We start from the raw sequence: 12,167 nt of genomic DNA, 5'->3' as shown, positions 1-12,167 counted from the left end.
TGTAATCTGAAGATCTCTTTGATAAATAAATGGCTTATGTCTGATGCAGTGTAAGTTGTTTTTACAGGCATCAAATGAGATACTTTAGTCAGCATATCCACTATCACCATAATGGAGTCGTAACCCGCTTGAACACTGGGAAGGCCTGTTCCAAAGTCCATGCTAATGAGTTCCCATTTCATTTGAGGAATGTCCAGAGGTTGAAGTTTTCCTGGCATCATTACTCGTTCAGCCTGAATCCTTTGACATGAAAGACATTGTTTGATGTAGCAAAGTATATACCCTTTCATTCCTGGTCAAAAATAGATTTTTCTTATGACATTAAGGTTCTTTGCATAGCCAGGATGATGGCCGGCAACTGGAGCGTTGTGTCCTTCATGAAGGATTAACTCCTTTAATGTTGGATTCTTAGGAATGTACAGCCGATACTAATAATAGAGAAGCCCATCCTCAAGTGTCCTTGATTCTGTCTTTCTCTTTCTCTTTTAGGTCCTATTGATTAATAACCTGTAGGAGTTTTTGATAATCCTCATCTTCAAGGGAGTCTTCCTTAACCTTGTTTAGGATTGGATTGTCGACTGTGGAAATAGCAATCAGCAACCACATTCTCTTTTCCTGGTTTATATTTTATTTCAAAATCATATTCCTATAAGAGTTCTATCCATCTTCTCTGCCTCATGTTGAGTGTTGCTTGTGAAAAAAATCCATTTTAGACTGTGATGATCAGTGAGATTAACTGAAACTTTCCTCCTAGAAGATAGTGCCTCCAGAGTTTAAGAGCCTAGATGACAGCTAGGAGTTCCAGACCATGATTTGGATAATTTAGCTTGTGGATTCTTAATTTTCAAGAAGTAAAGGCGACTGGTCTGCCTTCTTGGTTTAAGACTCCTCCTATAGCAAGACCGCTAGCATCTATTACTACTTCAAACTCTTGAGTGAAGTCAGGAAGTTTGAGTACAGGGGCTGATGTGAGATTTTGTTTTATTTTGAGGAAACATTTCTCTTGTTCTTTTTTCCATGTAAGTTCGGCTGTCTTTTTAAGTAGCTACGTCAAGGGTGCGGCGATGACTGCATAATCTTTGACAAAGATTCTATACCATCCTATAATGCCCAAGAATCCTCAAATCTCACTGACCATCTTGGGTTGTGGCCAATCTATTATGTCCTTAATCTTTACGGGGTCTCCTAAGATTCCTTCAGGGTTAATTATAAATCCAAGATAACTAACTTCGGACGTGAAGAGCACACATTTACTCATCTTGGCATATAACTGATGTTGGCGTAGAAGATGAAGTACTTTATGTACATGGCCTTCATGCTTTTTTCATCTTTGGAATATACCAAGATATCGTCGAAAAACACCAACACAAAATCATCCAGATATGCTCTGCATATATCCCGCATGAGACGGTTAAAAGTAGCCGAAGCATTCGTAAGACCAAAGGCATCTTGATGAACTCATAATGCCCATACCGGGTGTTGAATGCAGTTTTGTAACCAATGCCTCCTTAATCCGGATTTGATGGTAACCCGATCTGAGATCATTTTTTGTGAATACCTTGGCTCCATGTAATCTATCAAGTAATTCGTCAATGCGAGGAATAGGATACTTATTCTTTATTGATACCTGATTAAGTCCCCTATAATCGATGCAGAGACATAAAGATCCATCCTTCGTCTTTTGGAATAGAACAGGTGCTCCCCAGGGTGAAATGCTTGGTCTTATGAATCCTTCTTCCATAAGCTGACGAAGCTGTTCTTTCAATTCAATAGCTTCAGGGAGGGACATTTTGTAGGGTCTTTCTGAAATTGGTTCACTAGCTAGAAAGGTTTCTATTCCGTGGTCTATGTCCCTTGGAGGAGGTAAATTTGAGAGATCTTCCGGAAATATATCCCAAAATTCCTTAAGCCATTCTAGAGTTGTGTTGTTCCTTGAATCATTTGAAAGAAAGGCTCCATTTCTTTGTTCACTGATGATAGAAGGAATTTGGGTTTGCCTAAAAACCCAATCGAGGATTTCAAAATTTTCCTTATCAACTTGTAGGAAAAACAAAAACACAAAATCAACAACCAAATAATCAATATTTTTGTTATCATAGAGTGAACGAAGTATACCTGAAATGATCCTAGAGTTAGAATGTTGTTTTCGGATTGCACGTTGAAGTATCGTGGATCCTCTTTCGTTATTGATGGACCTAGAGCTCTGTTCATGAGGGTAATGGTGACTCTCTCCAGCTTCTTGTTCTTCAGGACCTTGTACTCTTTGAGCTTCAAAACAAACTTGAGAACCCCACCGCACTCCTCTCGATTGATGTCAAAGAAGTGAACTGCATACCTTTGCAATGCTTCGAGATCAACAAAGAGGTTATTGTGCTCGTTAAACTGTACCTCTCTACCGCCCTTGCCTAAGAATGTTGCTTCAATATGGAATGGTGACCCAAGTTTCTCAAACACTTCATCGTTTATGTGCCGACGAGCAACCTTTACATGTGATGGTTTTGGAAGTAATGATCCTCTCTGTAGTTTATTTTAAGACTTTTTAGCTAATGCTTTGAAGAGTGCCATGTATCCCATCTGTGAGATGCCTCTCTCATAACTTGCTTGCACTTCCATTGGTTCCAGCTGATTCTCGTTCATGAAGGAGGTAAGTAGCCTCCCTTTCAACTTACGAAATTTTTTCTGAGTTATCATCTCTTCAACTACTTCTTTTTGAACTAGACGGCTGTAATGCACTTCGGCATTGAAGCCTACACCGTTCGAGTTTGGATAGGAAAGTGCATCCATCTCTTAATGAAGCACATTGAAGAAACAAACTTCGAGTTACCTTAAAGCTCGTATTCATTTTTTCAGGCCCCCACTACCAACCTTCATGTTCTCAATGTTGCACAGATCTCGTTTTGTTTTCCCACTACCAAGCACGGTGTCTTTCTCTCGCAAACTTGTGATCTTCTTCTCAAGGCCTTGGATTGTCTCTTTGTTTGATGAAATATTTTGAGAGCATGCTTCATTAAGTTTCTTCAGCTGCATGTTCTCCATCGCCAAGAATTGTTTTTGCCTTTCCGCATTCAATCCTCTCATTTCCAAATGTTCGGTGTATCCCAATAGCCCATCCTTGCCATCGCCTGTGAAATGTAAGAGGTTAGTGATATTAGCAAAGGGAGGTGGCGTATTTATTGTAGGATCCTTTGGATAAATAGACCCATTGATCCACAAATCCAAATGATGTTCCTTGTTTGTCCTTCTAAGTTCTTTCTCCTGTTGAGATAAGAAAGACTCCCTCCTACGTTTCTGCAACGGTGTGTACTCTTGCAATACATCAACATGAAGATGATGTGTGTTCTTTTTTTGGGTAAGTGTTAAAGATGAAGGGGCTGAGGATTGCAAGTTCAAATCAGTGTTTTCATCAGGAAAAGAAGAGTTCTCCATTACTAGAGTTGATAGAGAAGAAGACGGAGACTCGAAACTGATGAAATATCTCAGGTTTTGGGAGGGAAGGCCATATTCTCAAGTTTAGAGTTGATAGAGTTCGTGTGGCTTATGCTTCTAGAGGGAACACTTGTAAGTTGGCATTTCAAATTATTAGTCATACGGTTACTTGGATTCCTGATAAGAGAATGAAGGATAAGAATGATAAAGACGGCGGCTACCTACCAAAGAATGCCATTTTGGCTTTTTGTTGCGTAGAAAAGTATCACATAAAATGCACAATTTAACATTTTCATTTTCTCTCTCTAAGCCGACATGGCACTTCTTACAGGGCCCAAAAGTGAGTCCAACTTTCTCTTAATGCTAGATGTTTTTATTGTGCGGGAATGGATAGTTATCTGACTAATAAGATCCACCCATCCATGATTGACAACCTTAGTCAATCCCCACTTACCACCCGACACTCACACATGATTCCGTGTTGTTTAATTACTACCACATTCTTATCACAATTAAAACAATTATTTCTTTTAACTTTCATAACTGAATTTCATTAAGACAACCCTTGAAAACAATATTGAAAACATTGTTTTAGCAAACAAACATCTTTAGACTTAAGACAAGATACTGTCATTCTAAAGTATCTCTGACCAATACTAGCTTGTCTCAAGACCACCTATATAGGGGGGAAAAAATGGCACCCATTCCTTATTTATAAAAACCGGGTGGAAAAAACCATGACCCATAGTCCGGGTGCCCATACGCCAATCGGTTGCCCATACAACCGGGCGGTTCCTCTAGGATAAACTTCATATCCTAAGTAGTATCCACAAGTACAAACAAGCACGGGGTAAAGACTCCACACACACTAAGAAAACCGACTCATCTACGGCGGAATAGCCATCATTACTCATTACCTAGAGTAAAATATTCCAAGGAATCAGAGGTGTCTTGAGAGAAGCTGTCTTAAGGATGGTCAAACATTTCTTTCCTAGGTCAATCAGCCATAACCCAATCATTTTTTTTCTATTTACAATCATTGCTCATTGGTTTCTTGGAAGTTACCTTCCATTTATAGCCAATTTATCCTTCCTAATCCTTACGTATGCAATGCTAGTTTAGAAGTGAACTTTAATCTAGTTAAAGACTTAAGTGAACAAAATGGGAATCCACCTGTGGTCGGCCATGTGCTGCTGCGCTGGTGCCTGCAGACTTTCCTCTGTAGGCCCAGCCTCATGGTCATGAGTGGCTTTATTTCTTTTGGTGCTAATATCCTCTTCATCGATAAGAGAATTTCCTCTGGTTCTCTTTGGAGTCATATTGGTAGCCTTAATAAAAGGACTTAATCGATTAGAGGATTAAATGAATAATCTCTTTTCTTCCTTTTTACCCAAAAATAAGGATTTTTGGAATAAAAAGGTATCCTTGTTATTTATTGGATGAGATATTTTTCCTGTAACTTTCTTGTGCTGTTAGTATTCTCCCATAATTATCATATAATCATCGAGTCTATTTTACTGGATTTCTCCTCAGTCTATATTTCAAGAATATCCTATTTTTGACCTTAATAAATTATGAGTTACCTATCTGCTAGTGGATTACTTACTCTATATGGAATTTGATATGTTCTATCTTTAAGAATTTTTTGGTTCTCATGAAATTGATTTATAACTTTTCCCTTTTATATTTATGAAAAAATTTAGACAAAATTGGGCGATAGTAATTTGTTATACTAATTATTTAGGCTAAGTTAATTTTCCCAACCTTCAAGAGTGATTTTTGATCTCTGGTAATTATTGGGTAATTCTATAAATTCATTTACTAATTTCTTTTCGAAGGTTTATACACAAAATCGATTAGTTTTATTGAAAATAAGTATCTAAACTAATTATCTGAGGTTAAGATATTTATCACGGGTTCCTCAAGATGTTTCTTACCTCTGATAATTATCTCAAAGGTTTTTGGATTAAAATTTGCCAATTTTCCCCTTTTATTTTTCATTAAAAACAGTGTTTTTCTATTGAGATAATTAGTTAGACTGATTATTTAAGGTTAAGATATTTATCACAAATTCTCTAAGATGTTTTTTACCTCTGATAATTATCTCAAATCTTTTTAAACTATTTTCCCTTTTCTATTTTTCCTTAAAATTAGTGTTTTTCTATTGAGATAATAAGTTAAACTAATTATTTGAAGTTAAGATAATTATGATGGTTTTCTAAGATGAGTTTTTTCTCTGATAATTACCTCAAAGCATTTTGGATTAGTTGTTGTTTTTTCCCTTTTATTTTTTTGTAAAAAGAGTGTAATTATATTGAGATAATTAGTTAAACTAATTATTTGAGGTTAAGATAATTATCATGGGTTTCATAAGATATTTTTTTCCTCTCATATTTATCTCAAATAATTTTGGATTAGTTTGCTATTTTTCCCCTTTCATTTTCTCCTAAAACCAATGTAATTCTGTTGAGATAATTAGTTAAACTAATTATCTGAGATTAATATAATTATCATGGGCTCCATCATTTTTTTTTCCTCTGATAATTATCTCGAAGCATTTTGGACTAGTTTGCTATTTTCTCCTTTTACTTTTCTCTTAAAAACAGTGTAATTCTACCTAAATAATTATAAAAATTACTATGAAAATTAAAAAAATAATTTTCCTAGCATAATGACAGTCTAGTATAATTTTCACAACTCTGATAATTATCTCATCTTAATCTAGATTTAATTAGTACAAATATCATTAATTTATGGTTAAAATGAGTAATTTCAACCCTAATATAATATAATAATTAATTAGCTTAGTGTCCCTAAGCTTAATCTCAATAATCAGCAGAGAATTTTGAATTAGGAGAGAATTTTATATTATACATAGGTTTAATCTTCCATTAATTAAGAAAATGTAATTAGGTTAACATAGTTTTACTAATTAAAAAAGGTACCAACTAGAGCTTTTCTCTCTAGTAGTTTTTGCATAGAGGTCCCTCTATATGAGAGAGAATGTACCAAGGCTCCGAGTCTAATTTTTTTGAGAAGGAAGGGGAATTTTTTTGAGCTTTTCAGGGCCCCTAGGCTGTTTCTGGTAGGTTTTGGCACCTCAAGCAAGGTCCCAGCTTTCGACTAGCGCACCTGCTGCTAATTCTGTCCCGGGCAAGTTCCCCACAGCTCCACATAGCCCCCCCCAGCTTCCAGAATCGATTTCTGCTAATTTCTCTGATTTTTAATGATGAAAATTGGAAATATCTGCAATTTCTAGAACCTTGGGATAAGAAAGTCTTTAGCAATAATAATAATGAAACCATCCAATTTTACTTCACTAATTAAATTCCTAGTGTAACCTTTCAGAGCCCGTAACTTTTCCAGATTCCATCGGAATCTGATTTTGAAAAATTCTAACCATAGTAAAGCTCTAGTTACGGTTCCAAAAATGCCAATATCAGCCATAGTTGGATCATTCTGCAGTGTTTTCTCAATAATTAAGTTAAATTTAATAGGCTTTTTACAATTTCTAAGGTTTCAGAAACTGAAAATCTTATAGTTGGGCCAATACAACCACCTGCTTATAGAACCCAAGCTCAATATATCATTGTAGCTACGTACTATTTGACCAAGTGGACAGAGGCTAAAGCAACTCAAAGGAATATTGATGCCAGAACCACAACGGAATTCTTATATGAGAATGTGTTCATAAGATATGGACTATCAATAGAAATTGTCGGTTTGACAGGGGAATTCATTTCCTCAATGCTCCCTATCACCCACAAGAAAATGGACAAGCTGAGCATACAAATAAAATTCATAGCTCGGTATTGACTAAAGTGGTTAGTTCAGGACGGAAAAATTGAGAAATAAATCTCCATGCTGCTATATGGGCTTATCGAGTTTCATTCAAAATAGCTTTAAATGCTACACCCTATAACCTTGTTTATGGCCTTGATGCCATACTGCCAATAGAATTTCTATTACCGACACTGAGGGTAGCTAAGGATCTTGAGTGGACCGGACATAAATTGTCAAAGAGACTTGAAGATTTAGAAAAGCTTGATGAGCAAAGGCTAGAATCTATAGCTTACATCTATGCACAAAAGCAAAAACAAAAACAGGTTTTTGATTCCCATCTAATTACAAAAAATTTCAAAAAAGGGGACTTTGTTTTAGTCTATTCCCTTAAGCAACACATTCCCAAGTTTAAGAAAAAGGGAAATGGACCATTTATCATTGAAGATGTATCTCCAAGTGGAGCAGTTAAGTTGTTCACTCTAGATGGTGAACCAATGGCTAATTGGATTAGTGGATGTCGTTTAAAGAAGTACAATTTGCCGCTAACCAATGAATTTCTAGAAAAGATTCATGCAGCTAAGCAAAGAAAGATAAAACGACAGCAGGTTATTGATGAAGCCCAAGAGGAATCTTGGCTTCAAGTACTCAAAAGGAAAGCTGGATGAAAGCATGTTAACCTGTCGTGCTTTTTGTGCTAGTTAGCAGTTTCAATTTAGCACATCTTCAAAAAGTTGGGTGTCTGGTAAATAATTTACAAATAATATCAAAATTTGTCGGAGGTTGTACATTTGGATTCCTTGTTTCAAGTGATTTCTATTGATATATCATATGTCATAGCTCTTGGAGATGTAGCTCAAGTTATTGTACTAGTTAGCATATGTCAAAATTGTGCTAGTTAGCATTGTCTAGGACATGAAAAAGCATGACAGGTTAACATGCTTTCACCCAACTGCTCTCAAAAATCAACAAAAACCTATTCCCATCAACATTCTGGAACTAGATGACCGACTATGGGAATTGCAAAAAGATGCAGTGTCAACAGATAATGAATGGTTAGATGGAATGGACCTTCGTATCAAAGTACAGTTGAACAATCATAACACAAATGCATTGGTTGATACAGGAGCTTGAGTAAATACAATCAATTATTCCACGTACAAGAAAGCCACAAGTCAGTCTTTGACAGCAAGAATATCGATTGTTAAAGGATTCAACAAGAACCCAACACCAACATTGGGAGTAGTCAACTTAAATGTGATAGTACATGGATGTTCATGCCCCTATCTTTTTGTATGCTTACCAAATGAACACATGAATGAAACAATGATTCTAGGAATCTCATAGATGCGGACATATAATGGAGTACCAGACTCGAATACCAATCAACTCAAGCTATCACCTAAAGATGGACAACTCATTGTTCCAATTGCACCAAGCAAAGAGGAATGGAAAGGAGGTTACTCAAGGGGGTTCATCGTTCAGTACCCTCCGATATAGTGTGCATTTGCGGGGTATTAAAAAAACCCCTTTTTTAACATGTCTGAACGAATAAAATGACCCCTTATTTTAAGAAATTTTCCAAAATTGAATATAAAAACCCCTTATTTCAATGTATCTCTATTAAATTGCCTAAAATTCTTGCATTTTAAAACCCCTCTTATTGAACTCATGTTATACATTAACATGATTACATAGTGCCCCTCGAAGGGAGGTTGCCAGTAGAACAAACCACAAAGCAATCAATCTTCACCCTCCTATAGGCAAGAAAATGCTACAAGTAGCATGCAAGGAGTCAGGCAAATTTGGGTACCAAAAGCACAGATTAAGGAAACGCCGATTCAGATTTGGGTGCCTAAAACTTCACCTACTGTACCAAAGATGGTTCCAAGGTTCAAAACACAAAGAGGAGCATCTTCAAGAGTAGGGAACCTAAAACAAAATGGATTTGGAAGAAAAATGAGCACTTATCTTCTTTGCAAACTGAAAAACCGATGAAGCAATGGAGAGTTAAGTCTCAAATAACTCAACCATATCATTTTGACCGAGAAAAACCAAAATATCAATGGCGGATCAAAGCTCAATAACCATTATTATTGATACCAACAGCTCAGGAAATCAACGTGCCAAAGCATCCTGATGGTACAATCAAGCAAAGAGCACACAAGCTACAAGATTTGTTGTCTTCCAAAAAACCTCGACATCAGAAACCCTTGAGTTAATTACTCAAGACCCAAATCTTGCACAACATAATGGTTTTAATTGCATTAATATTCAAAGCATGGTAGAGCCACCAAGGCTATGCATAGACAAGATTGTTCAACCCATGCACACAGCCGTTCCGGAGTACGCCATCTAGGAGGGGTAGAAGGGAACTAAATAATTAAGGGCAATGTATGATGGAGGAAAAAGTTTGATGTTAACGTGTGATTTTTTGCAAAATTACCTAGTAATGCCCTTAACAAATCATCAACAGGGAAAATTTAACGGATACATATCCTCGATGAGTGTAATTAGTGTATATACTATCAGAAACTCATCAAAGATTGATCCTTTTTTGTTATCTTTTATCATCTTTCTTGATATTGGGACTTGACAATAGAGAAATTAAATAAAAAACAATAAAGTTGTGTTTTCTAGTGGATTTCTTATTTTTTTTGTATTTTCACTTTGCTTTTTTTAGTGCATTTTGTTATTTTCTTTGATTTTTTTAATAAACATGTCAAAAATGAATAATAAATAGCAAATGAGCTTAGATGGGAAAACTGAAGCTACGCTAATGATCAAAAGAACATGGCAGACATGCACAAAAAATTTCAATCAAATCGGTAGATGGAAGCAAGAAACCTAAATTAGGCAGCCAAGGCCTACTTTCACAAATTCGTGCAGAATGAGCTACGGAGATCCGGTTGATTGGTCTTTTTTTGTTATCTTTTATCATTTTTCTTGATATTGGGACTTGAAAATGGAGAAATTCAATAAAAAACAATGAAGTTGTGTTTTTCAATGGATTTTCTTAATTTTTGTATTTTCCCTTTGCGTTTTTAGCACATTTTGTTATTTTCTTTGATTTTTTCAATAAACATGTCAAAAATTAATAATAAATAGAAAATGAGCTCCGATGGAAAATTTGAAACCTTGCTAATGATCAGAAGAACAAGGCAAAAAAACACAAAAAATTTCAATCAAATCTGCAGATGGAAGCGTGAAGCCTAAATTAGGCGGCCAAGGCCTACTTTTGCAATTTGTGCAGCATGAGCTACAGAGATTCGATCGATAAAATTTTTGAGTCTAGCATATATTTCACGGCCTAGTAGGACTAACAAGGGAATTTGGGGGGAAATGGTTTGGGAAGTTCGAGTATAGATACCTAAGGTATTCTAAAATCACCTCATTTCTACTAGTCGCCCTTGGAGAAGAGAGCTCTCAAAAAGCAAAAAACAGCTTGAAGACTACAAAGCGTCAAATTTGACATACGAAGTCAGATTGACTCCAAATGGGCCAAAATTGGATGGGTAGCTTCATGACTATGTAACGGACAAGTCCATAGCTCCAAAAGTGACTAACCAACTCCACAAGCGATCGAGTTACAAAAATTGATGATATAAGAGTCGACAGAGCACGAAGTAATGCCAACAAGATGAAACTTTACCAAATTCAATTTAGGACTTGTTTAAGGTATATTGAATATGTTTAGGTCAAAATTTATCAAGTCTGCTATAAATAATTGCGATTATTTACTTTTGCACTTTTTTGGCTTGAAAATGGTACCTTCACTTCACCTATCATTTGTACACACCTATTATATGCCACATTTCAAGTATGAGCCAAAAGATCGAGGAAAACTTGAAAAATTATCAAAAAACGCAAAGAAGTCTTTTCAGACCAATTTGTGAGTTATTCGTCACATTTTTTGATCCAAATCACCCCATATCTCATACACAAGGTCTACATCATGCCTAGAACCAAGTTGCACCAAAAAATGTTCATTTTGATGAAAAACTTAATAATCATGATTATTTACTTTCTTGCCAAAATGGGGAGAAATTGCAACTTTGACATTATGAAACCAAAGCACATGATGTCCCAAGCCCACTGACCAAGTTTGAGAAAATTTGGACCTCAAAATCTCAAAATCCTTATATGTCTACTGTTTTAGAGATTGAAAGCCTAAATCTGGCACCATTTCCACCCTGTGCACTCAAATGAGCCCACACTTCACTCAGAGCACCCAAATGCTATATATTTCAAACCTAAGATGTCAAAAATGCAAAAGATTGAAAAAAAATTGAGCTATAAATAATCGTGATTATTGACTTTTGTTGCAAATTTTGCTTGAAATTTATGGTTTTGATTTTTTCATGTTTTTCCAAAACTGATTTGAAGCAAATTGGACTCAATTTGTTAGCAATTCAAACTCAAGGGCATTTTAGAGCGAAAATTGCAAAAACTTTCCAGCTTTGGAACTCTATTTCCCGAACAGGAGCAATGCAAGCTACGGAGAAGGCCAAGAAAAGGGTGTCCTAGAAAGAGAAGCTGTAAGAGCTACCATCCTACCAACTAGACCCAATTTTAGTAAAGACAGCCAAGGCAACATACTTGTGTAGAGAACAGCTTGAGGAAAACAATACAACAATTTTCGCTGGCAGGGTTAAAAGTGATTATGAGTAGAGCTGCAACTACTCTTGAAAGAGATCTATGATGTCGTTGAAAATCTAGACACAAACAAGGCCAACAAAAGGCTGGGCCTCAAGGATTTTTACAACCAGGAGCCATGTGGCGTAGATTTCCATAAAGCCTGTTGGAATTAGGGTTGTAGAGAAACACACACAGCTTGGAGAAGACGAAGGAAGCTCAAGGCACACAATAGAGAGTATATTACTTAGTGTGCAATGGAAAGATAGATAGCCCTAGAGTGATGGGCGTATATACAATGCACGGGGGAAAAAACCTCCTAAAGA

This window comes from Adiantum capillus-veneris, chromosome 2, assembly GCF_014529385.1.
Source record: "Adiantum capillus-veneris isolate H3 chromosome 2, ASM1452938v2, whole genome shotgun sequence".
In the NCBI taxonomy this organism is placed as follows: domain Eukaryota; kingdom Viridiplantae; phylum Streptophyta; class Polypodiopsida; order Polypodiales; family Pteridaceae; genus Adiantum; species Adiantum capillus-veneris.
This window is presented reverse-complemented; position numbering follows the sequence as displayed.